Here is a 10417-nt window from a genome sequence, read left to right as displayed (position 1 = left end):
TATATATATATATATATATATATATATATATATATATATATATATATCATATAGGCTACTGGCTTCAGAAAATAGCCATATGTTTGTACACTAACTGTGCCCTTTCCCAGTCCCACCTACTGGGCTTTAATATATTACCAAACTAACTGCCAGCGATCAAAATGATGGCATCCTAACCATAAACCACTCAGGTACTGACACATTTTAGTTTGATTTAAGGAGTGCGAGGGGTGACTGACTGATACTTGCTCGCTGTGGAGACAGTTCAGTCCAGCCCTAGTCTATATCCACGACCTTCCATTTCCGGGATTGCTCCATTGCCTCTAAAAATTTTGCTGTATGTCCTTCTTGTCCGCCGGATGTTCGTTACCTTATGCTTTCTTTGTGTTGTTATTTTAAACTCTGGTGGATTTGTGAGGACTATGGTTAACTGCTCCTCAGATCTCTGCAGGGTAAATCCAGACAGCTAGCTAGACTATCTGTCCAATCTGAGTTTTCTGTTGCACGACTAAAACTACTTTTGAACGTACACGTTCCACCAAAACAAGTTCCTTCCAGAGGCTATTTAGCAGCGGCACCGTGGCTCTGTGTGGCGCTTAGCGTTTTTCTCCCATCCCAGAATGCTGGGTGGACTAGCCAGACCTTCCTCTGCAGCGCTGTGGAGGAATGTCTGGCAATGCGACACTAGTTATCCCCTATATACCGACTGGGCTGCTGCTGATAGTGATACCAGGGCCATGTTCAGCCCGACAAACGTAGCAACACATTTATTTAAACTGAAACGGGGGTGCATTTAACACCCTGCTGTGTGCACAAGCGCTCTGCCTTTTTATTACCACGAGTTTACAGACACATCTCTGCTCATTGGGCTGGGTTTAAGAAACTCAACTGTCTGTCATGTAAACCCGAAAATACAAATAAAAAATCAGTCAATCAAGTCATCAAGTGACGACGGGAGCTGGCTGCAGGACGACTCAATCACCATGAACAGTTTTTCATGTTCTATCAGACTATAACTACTCGAGAGTCTGCTCTTGATACGTTGCTCTAATTTTCGGGACAATTAGGGCACGATTCGGGACTGCCCCGAATTTTTCGGGAAGTCTGGTCACCCTATCTCCGGGTCATTTCTTATTTCATGATATACATATACAAGTTGGTGGATTTTTGTTTTTAGCCTAGGGCTACTGTAAAATCACACGCCTAGTATCAACACTTATAACAGTAAGTGATAATTGATTTCATAAGTTATCAGCTTTATGTGTGAAGGGATAATGAGGCAAAATTGCACTTCCACTCGATACCTGAAAGTCCTGTTAGTGTGTAATACTCAAAAACCTCCAAAAACTTGAAAGCATGTATAAGTCTGGACCTAGGTAAATTGAAGCAACATACTGCAACACTCAAACCTTCTGGCACTATGTTGTTGCATATCATTTATATTAATATATGAATTGATAATCCAAATGCTGTAGTTTCTATTATCAGTGCTGTTATCTTTAGCACATGTGAAGTGGGTACAGGCATATATGTGTTTGATGTTTCTTTTTATTTGCACATTACCACACACACACACACACACACACACACACACACACACACACACACACACACACACACACACACACACACACACACACACACACACACACACACAGCAAGATGCCGATCAGTTTGAGCCTCAATGCATGTCCACCAAAATGTAAACGTGTTTTTAGTGTTATGTTGGTGTACTTGCAGGTCACTAATATACTTGACCTCTCAGAGGTCTAGCACTGGGTCTCCTGTGTTCTATTGCTAAACTTTTACAGCTATCCCTAAATGAATGCGTTCACTTCAACTCTGGAATTTTCCATAGGACAGTTTTGTTGGATTCTTCCACATGTCCTCAAACAAAATAAACCCCATGAGTGCCCCGTCCTCTTAATGCCGAAACTCAAACACCTCTCTTATCCAAGCCAGCCCCAATCAGCATTTAGCTCTTTAACTTCCTCCAGCTGGGTCCAGCCTAACCCCCCCCTCCCAATGGATTCCCCTACCCTGAGCTAACCTCCCCCGAGCGACAAGGGCCCAGGTGCCATCACTGAACGAGACGTCGGGGTAATTTGGCTCGACGCACCCTAACACACACACACACACACACACACACACCCTCCTTACATAAGGGCAGACAGGGACTCTGGACATTAAACACTGTCTCATTAGATTTATTTGGAAGAGATGTGAGACATAATGAGAGGTGGTGTAATGACCAAAAACATCTGATCTCCACCCGTTCCAAACAAAACATCCAGGTAGGGCCCAGGGTCAGGGCCAAAGTCATGTCACGCCTCCCTGCATCTAAAGGGAGGGGGGGAACCGGAGTGAGGGAATCCAAGTTCAAGCACTTAAGAAGAAGAATAGGGAGTGACAATGCATCATCCAGTACTTGCTTTACTTACAGTGAAGAGCTTCTATTTGTCTTTGGATGTGTCAGACCAATCCATATATACTTTTTGAGTGGGTCCTATGTGACTTGGTTTTAAATAAATGGTTTGTGCCTCCTCGTTTGTGATTTACTGCACGATTTAAGCTTCTTGAATTTGTGTTAATCAAAGCGTACCAAAAATAATCCGCACAGCCTCTTTGAAAATCAGCCTTGTTTGCAGATGTTGCCTTGTTTGTGAAGCAGTTCTACATGACGGGAGGGAAAAAAGAAAATTATGTTCCAACCAGTGCATCTGTACGTTTTTTTGTATGCCACACAAAATGGTCAGCAGCTGGGTACCATTAGCCAATTAAATCTAAATATCAGAGACAGCTTTTGGAATTAGGGACATTTCTCAGCTCATTAACATCTCATGAATGTTAAATCAAGAAGCAAATAATTGCTCGGTGATGGTATAGTTTGCAATGTCATCACAAATGATATTCATAAATCAAAATCTTAAATGACGTTTCCTGGAAAGAACTATACAATTTGGTACTAATTAAAGAGGAAGGCGAGTTCAATCAGTGCACTTCAGATTTATTAACTTACTTTTGTCTAATTTGTCTACAGGTAGGCTAAGCGTACAATTCATAGGTGTTGAGACTAAGGCCTTGTTCACTCATTTTTTTGGAGTATCCAGATTTAATCCAGATTGATTTTTATAAGTCTGGACAGCAAAAAAAAACACATAACATGTGCTTATTGCAAATCGGATCCAAAGCACATTTGGAGGTGATTTGAAATGCGATTCCAATCATATTTCTACAGATTTGTCTTAGTCCGGGCGCTCTGGCTGCTCATATCAGATTTGACGACGGCTACAGAGCCTGCCATTCACTGTTTAACTGACCACAAATGAGACAAGAATTAGCTAGCTAGCGCAGCCCATGATTGCTCCGCATCACTCTCTGCCTGCTGGCGGATTACTTCGCTGGGAGGAGAGCGCACGGCAGCTAGTAGTCTGTATTGCCCTACTGGCGGGGAATGAGTTATGTTCTGTAACCATTGTAGCATAAAAGGATGGTGGAATTAGCAACCTAGCTAGCTAACTAGCAGGCAGCTTGCTAGTTAACTAGCTTGCTCATTCCGTCATGCTGTCATGCTACACTGGTTAACGTTACAGAAAAATGAGCAAACAAAGTTGTCACTCAACTGGTGTAGCAATGTGTTTCCTACACTGTGACAACAGTGTGTGGATGAAGCATTAATTGAGTTGTTTCATTTTACTCATTTAGCGGCCGGACAGCTAGCTGGCTAGTTACCTAGCTAGCTAGTTAATGCTTCAGTGTTGGAAAGACGCATCACCAGCGTAGCTACTTAGTTACTGACGCCTACATCGTTACCACGGCAACTCATGCAGATAGGTTGGTGGTGTCTGGACACAGAAATCTGATCTGATCACTTGCAAATAACAGTGCGGACAGTCTAAAAATCTGATTTGAGAAACTAACTGGATTTGCCTGCAGTCTGAGCATAGCCTAAATGTTCTTGTGCTTGCTGCTTAAACATCCTGTCGAATTTAAGCACTGAAATCAGTTGAAATGGAATCAGGGAAAATCAGGCGACGTTTTAACAGAAAGGCCATGTGTAAGCTGCAACTTTGTCTCTGTGTCTTTTACACTAATATCACACATTTTGTATTTAAATTGTTTATAGCTGATATTTTGTTGCAATTAGCGTAGGCTATATTTCAACCCAGTTTGTGAAATAGTCACAAAATTTCATCTATTGGTTCGTGTACACAGACACGATTTTCCCGCATTCACTGCAGGAAATGTTCAGCTATTCAGGCACCATTTAAACTTCAATGTGACACAAAATGTCTCCACTGCAACATGTCAAAGCAAAACCTGTATAAAGGGCTACGTGTGAAGACAATTACTATGGTGGTTGCTATACATCATTGATGATAAGTTTGACCTTCCCCCTTTGGCCATATCTTTGCCCTTGTTTTATATATCATTGAATTAAGCTTTTGTTTAAAGCTGTCAAAGTACAGAGGAAGGACAAGAACATCTCTGGTTGATTAAATGAATGCTAAAAAGTCAAAATATTAGCATGCTTTAACAGTTCAGACTAGTTGTGCACCACCCACTGGCTCTACACTTGCAAGTACAAAGAGATGCAATCACTGAGTAACTGGCATGGCCTTGAATTAGCCTTGCTGAAGAATTGCACAGATAAGCTAATATTGTTTTACACTTTCAAAATTGATATTCCCCCTAAGGACTCTTTTTAGACACAGCACCGGATAAAAAAGTTTGATGATATCCTGAACGTCCATTCTAAATCCCTCGTTAATGTGACTAAAATGAAACAGATGAGTGTATCGCTTTTGACCTTCATGTATATCACAGACCCTCTTCCCTCCCTCCTGCACTGTCAGCACTCCTCTATTGATATGAACTCATATGAAGTGTGTACCTGGCGTGTAAAAACCAGAGAGTTAACATGGCAAACAGATGTACCTGATTTCAGAAAGAGCTTTTGTGCATATTATCTCAAATCAGACACCCCTATTAGGTGTTCCTGCGGTCAGCAATATGAGATGGACTGTGTTGGTTTGCAATTCCCCAAATGTCAGACATCAGTGAAAAGACAAAGGAAAACAGTTGACAGGAATGAACGAAGGACTGCTAATGGTCATTGCTGTCAGTTGATCAGCAGACCCGGGGAGGGAGGTTTTTTTTGGGGGGGGGGTGATTCATGAGGTGTTGGAGGTTGGATAGATAGACTCAATGAGGGATGATGGTACCTCTTCATGGTGGAGAGGAGTGCTGAGATCCGCCACCCACCCACCCACCTTCCCCCCCAGCCCACCCCTGCAGGACCCCAGGTGTGGAGCAGCTGAACCAGCCGGGCCTCTTGACCCACGGCCTGTCCGAAGCTCAATACAGCATTAGCCTCTGCAGCTGACCTGATCTGCTGTCCACTCTTGAAGATGCAATAATTGGTCCCCACTCTAGGGAAAAGTTTGACAATAGAGTAGTGTATCAGTTGTTCAATTGTGTTAATGGTTAAGACTTTATTTTAGGGGTCTGTCATTTCTGAATAATTGTCTAATAATTTCCATGACGTTTCCTGGAAAGAACTATACAATTTGGTACTAATTAAAGAGGAAGGCGAGTTCAATCAGTGCACTTCAGATTTATTAACTTACTTTTGTCTAATTTGTCTACAGGTAGGCTAAGCGTACAATTCATAAGTGTTGAGACTAAGGCCTTGTTCACTCAATTTTTTGGAGTATCCAGATTTAATCCAGATTGATTTTTATAAGTCTGGACAGCAAAAAAAAACACATAACATGTGCTTATTGCAAATCGGATCCAAAGCACATTTGGAGGTGATTTGAAATGCGATTCCAATCATATTTCTACAGATTTGTCTTAGTCCGGGCGCTCTGGCTGCTCATATCAGATTTGATGACGGCTACAGAGCCTGCCATTCACTGTTTAACTGACCACAAATGAGACAAGAATTAGCTAGCTAGCGCAGTCCATGATCGCTCCGCATCACTCTCTGCCTGCTGGTGGATTACTTCGCTGGGAGGAGAGCGCACGGCAGCTAGTAGTCTGTATTGCCCTACTGGCGGGGAATGAGTTATGTTCCGTAACCATTGTAGCATAAAAGGATGGTGGAATTAGCAACCTAGCTAGCTAACTAGCAGGCAGCTTGCTAGTTAACTAGCTTGCTCATTCCGTCATGCTGTCATGCTACACTGGTTAACGTTACAGAAAAATGAGCAAACAAAGTTGTCACTCAACTGGTGTAGCAATGTGTTTCCTACACTGTGACAACAGTGTGTGGATGAAGCATTAATTGAGTTGTTTCATTTTACTCATTTAGCGGCCGGACAGCTAGCTGGCTAGTTACCTAGCTAGCTAGTTAATGCTTCAGTGTTGGAAAGACGCATCACCAGCGTAGCTACTTAGTTACTGACGCCTACATCGTTACCACGGCAACTCATGCAGATAGGTTGGTGGTGTCTGGACACAGAAATCTGATCTGATCACTTGCAAATAACAGTGCGGACAGTCTAAAAATCTGATTTGAGAAACTAACTGGATTTGCCTGCAGTCTGAGCATAGCCTAAATGTTCTTGTGCTTGCTGCTTAAACATCCTGTCGAATTTAAGCACTGAAATCAGTTGAAATGGAATCAGGAAGAATCAGGCGACGTTTTAACAGAAAGGCCATGTGTAAGCTGCAACTTTGTCTCTGTGTCTTTTACACTAATATCACACATTTTGTATTTAAATTGTTTATAGCTGATATTTTGTTGCAATTAGCGTAGGCTATATTTCAACCCAGTTTGTGAAATAGTCACAAAATTTCATCTATTGGTTCGTGTACACAGACACGATTTTCCCGCATTCACTGCATGAAATGTTCAGCTATTCAGGCACCGTTTAAACTTCAATGTGACACAAAATGTCTCCACTGCAACATGTCAAAGCAAAACCTGTATAAAGGGCTACGTGTGAAGACAATTACTATGGTGGTTGCTATACATCATTGATGATAAGTTTGACCTTCCCCCTTTGGCCATATCTTTGCCCTTGTTTTATATATCATTGAATTAAGCTTTTGTTTAAATTCAATTCAATTCAATTCAATTTTATTTATAGTATCAAATCATAACAAGAGTTATCTCGAGACACTTTACAGATAGAGTAGGTCTAGACCACACTCTATAAAGCCCCAACAATTCCAATAGTTCCCCCAAGAGCAAGCATTAGCAGTGGCTATTGTGACAGTGGCGAGGAAAAACTCCCTTTTAGGAAGAAACCTCGGCAGACCCAGACTCTTGGTGGGCGGTGTCTGACGGTTGGGGTTATGACGGTACAGGATGTAGCGTGGCACAGCAGAGCATGGGTGGACGCGGTGGACGCAGCAGGACGTAGCCGGGCATTGCAGGGAATCGCAGAGCGTAGCAGGGTGTAGCAGGTCCATAGCCACAGCTGCACCCAAGACCCAGGTCTTGGTGTCGCCCTAATCCGAGGCGATGTTCTGGGCGAAGAAGAAACATAAGGACTCTGGGGAGTAAACTCCCCAGAGCTAGGTGAGTAACAAGCACTTCTGAGACAGGATGTGCATAAAAGGAAACAAAAGAAAAGAGCGTGTCATAAGAAGGAACTTCCTCGGCAGTCTAGAATTATAACAGCATAACTAGGAGAGGCACTATATTATTGATTATACGATAGGTAAATCTGATGACTGTAAAGAGAAGCAGAGAAAAGCAGGGGTGCTGTGTCTGCAGCTATACACCCTGCCCCGCCGGTCTAGGCGTTCACTGCAACTCCTCACTCCCTAACTATAAGCTTTATCAAAGAGGAGAGTTTTCAGTTTAGTCTTAAATGTAGCGACGGTGTCTGCCCCCCGAACCCAGATTGGGAGCTGGTTCCACAGGAGAGGAGCCTGATAGCTGAAGGCTCTGCCTCCCATTCTACTTTTAGAGACTCTAGGAACCACAAGTAACTCTGCATTCTGGGAGCGTAGTGCTCTAGTGGGACAATAAGGTACTAAGAGGTCCTCAAGATATGAAGGAGCTTGACCATTTAGAGCTTTATAGGTCAGAAGAAGGATTTTAAATTCAATCCTGGATTTTACAGGAAGCCAATGGAGAGAAGCTAATACAGGAGAAATATGATCTCTTTTCTTAGTTCTTGTCAGAACACGCGCTGCAGCATTCTGGATCAGCTGGAGAGTCCTAACGGATTTATTTGAGCATCCTGATAATAAGGAATTACAGTAGTCCAGCCTGGAAGTAACGAATGCATGGACTAGTTTTTCTGCATCGTTTTGAGATAGGATGTTCCTAATTTTAGCAATGTTACGAAGGTGAAAAAAGGCTGTTCTAGAGGTGTGTTTTAGATGGGCGTTAAAGGATAGATCCTGATCAAAAATAACTCCCAGGACAATAACTTCGGTTTTGTTTGAGTTTAACATCAGGAAATTGTAGGCCATCCATGATTTTATATCTTTAATGCAAGCTTGAAGTTTAGCTAGCTGGCTGGTTTCGTCTGGCTTGATTGACAGATATAATTGGGTGTCATCCGCATAACAGTGAAAGTTAATTGAGTGTTTCCTAATAATATTGCCTAGAGGAAGCATATATAAGGAGAATAGAATTGGTCCAAGCACTGAGCCTTGAGGAACGCCATGGTTAATTTTAGCGTAATTGGAGGGTTTATTGTTAACATTAACAAATTGCGATCGATCAGAGAAGTAGGACTTAAACCAGTTTAGTGCGATTCCTTTAATGCCAACTAAATGTTCCAGTCTCTGTAAGAGGATGGTATGGTCAATAGTATCGAATGCAGCACTAAGATCTAATAAGACAAGTACGGAGACAAGTCCTTTGTCTGATGCAGTTAGAAGATCGTTAGTGATTTTCACCAGTGCCGTCTCTGTGCTATGATGCTTTCTAAATCCTGACTGAAAGTCCTCAAATAAGCTATTGCTATGTAGAAAATCACATAACTGATTAGCGACTACGTTCTCAAGGATCTTGGAGAGAAAGGGAAGGTTAGATATAGGTCTATAGTTGGCTAAGACCTCAGGATCGAGGGTGGTTTTTTTCAGTAGAGGTTTTATCACAGCTACTTTAAATGACTGCGGTACATAACCTGTCAATAAAGACATATTTATCATATCTAGCAATGAAGTGTTAACCACGGGTAACGCTTCTTTAAGTAGCCTCGTTGGGATGGGGTCCAAGAGACAGGTAGATGGCTTAGCTGAAGAGACCTTTAGCATTAATTGTTGAGGGTTTATAGGATAAAAGCAATCTAAGTATATGTCAGGTCTAGTCGTTCTTTCTAGCAGTCTGTCAGTTAAAGGTGACCCATTAGAGGTTGGGGGAAAGAGGTGATGAATAGTATCTCTAATTGTTATAATTTTATCGTTAAAGAAACTCATGAAGTCGTCACTACTCAGAGCTATAGGAATAGATGGCTCAATAGAGCTGTGGCTATCTGTCAGCCTGGCTACAGTGCTGAAAAGAAACCTTGGGTTGTTCTTATTTTCTTCTATTAGTGATGAATAGTAGTCTGATCTGGCCTTTCTTAGGGTCTTCCTATAGGTTTTCAGACTGTCTTGCCAGTCTAAACGAGATTCTTCCAGTTTGGTGGAACGCCATTTACTTTCAAGTTTGCGCGAGATTTGCTTTAATTTACGAGTTTGGGAGTTATACCAAGGTGCTAGTTTCCTTTGCTTCATCGTCTTCTTTTTAAGGGGAGCAACAGAGTCTAAAGTCGTCCGTAGGCAGGCCGTAGCATCGTCTACGAAATGATCAATTTGAGAGGGACTAAAGTTTACATAAAGATCCTCTGTTATATTACGGCACGTTAATGAGTTTAGTGCTGTTGGAATATCTTCCTTAAATTTAGCTATAGCACTGTCAGATAGGCTTCTAGCGTAGAAGCTTTTATCTAATTTCGTATAATCGGGTAGTAAGAATTCGAAAGTTATTAAGAAGTGGTCTGATAATAAAGGATTTTGCGGGAATACTATTACGTCTTCAATTTTGATGCCATATGCCAGCACAAGGTCAAGGGTGTGGTTAAAACAGTGCGTGGCCTCGTGCACACTCTGACTGAAACCAATTGAATCTAGTAGTGAGTTGAAAGCAGTACTAAGGCTATTGCTGTCAACGTCCACATGGATATTAAAATCACCTACAATAAGTACTTTGTCTGATTTTAGGACTACACATGATAAAAACTCTGAGAATTCCGATAAAAATTCACAATATGGACCTGGTGCTCGGTAGACAACAACAAATATAATTGGCTGTACTGTTTTCCATGTTGAATGCTGAAGGTTAAGAACGAGATTTTCAAAAGAGTTATAATTTAGTTTAGGTTTAGGATTAATTAACAGGTTTGAGTCAAATATGGCTGCAACTCCCCCTCCTCGGCCTGAGCCTCTAGGAATTTGAGTATTA

The 10417-nt window shown here is 41.8% G+C and overlaps 1 long non-coding RNA gene across 1 annotated transcript; it reads left to right on the top strand.

Annotated features, from left to right (window-relative positions):
* Nucleotides 1-875: 875 nt before the first annotated feature.
* Nucleotides 876-9396, top strand: LOC118496587. Its single transcript, XR_004899179.1, has 3 exons — nt 876-928; nt 3612-3613; nt 9383-9396. It is a non-coding gene; the product is annotated as an uncharacterized LOC118496587 (long non-coding RNA).
* The last annotated feature ends 1021 nt before the right edge of the window (nt 9397-10417 follow it).

The sequence above is a fragment of the Sander lucioperca genome, chromosome 13 (assembly GCF_008315115.2).
Source record: "Sander lucioperca isolate FBNREF2018 chromosome 13, SLUC_FBN_1.2, whole genome shotgun sequence".
NCBI classification, from domain to species: Eukaryota; Metazoa; Chordata; class Actinopteri; order Perciformes; family Percidae; genus Sander; species Sander lucioperca.
This window is presented reverse-complemented; position numbering and strand designations above follow the sequence as displayed.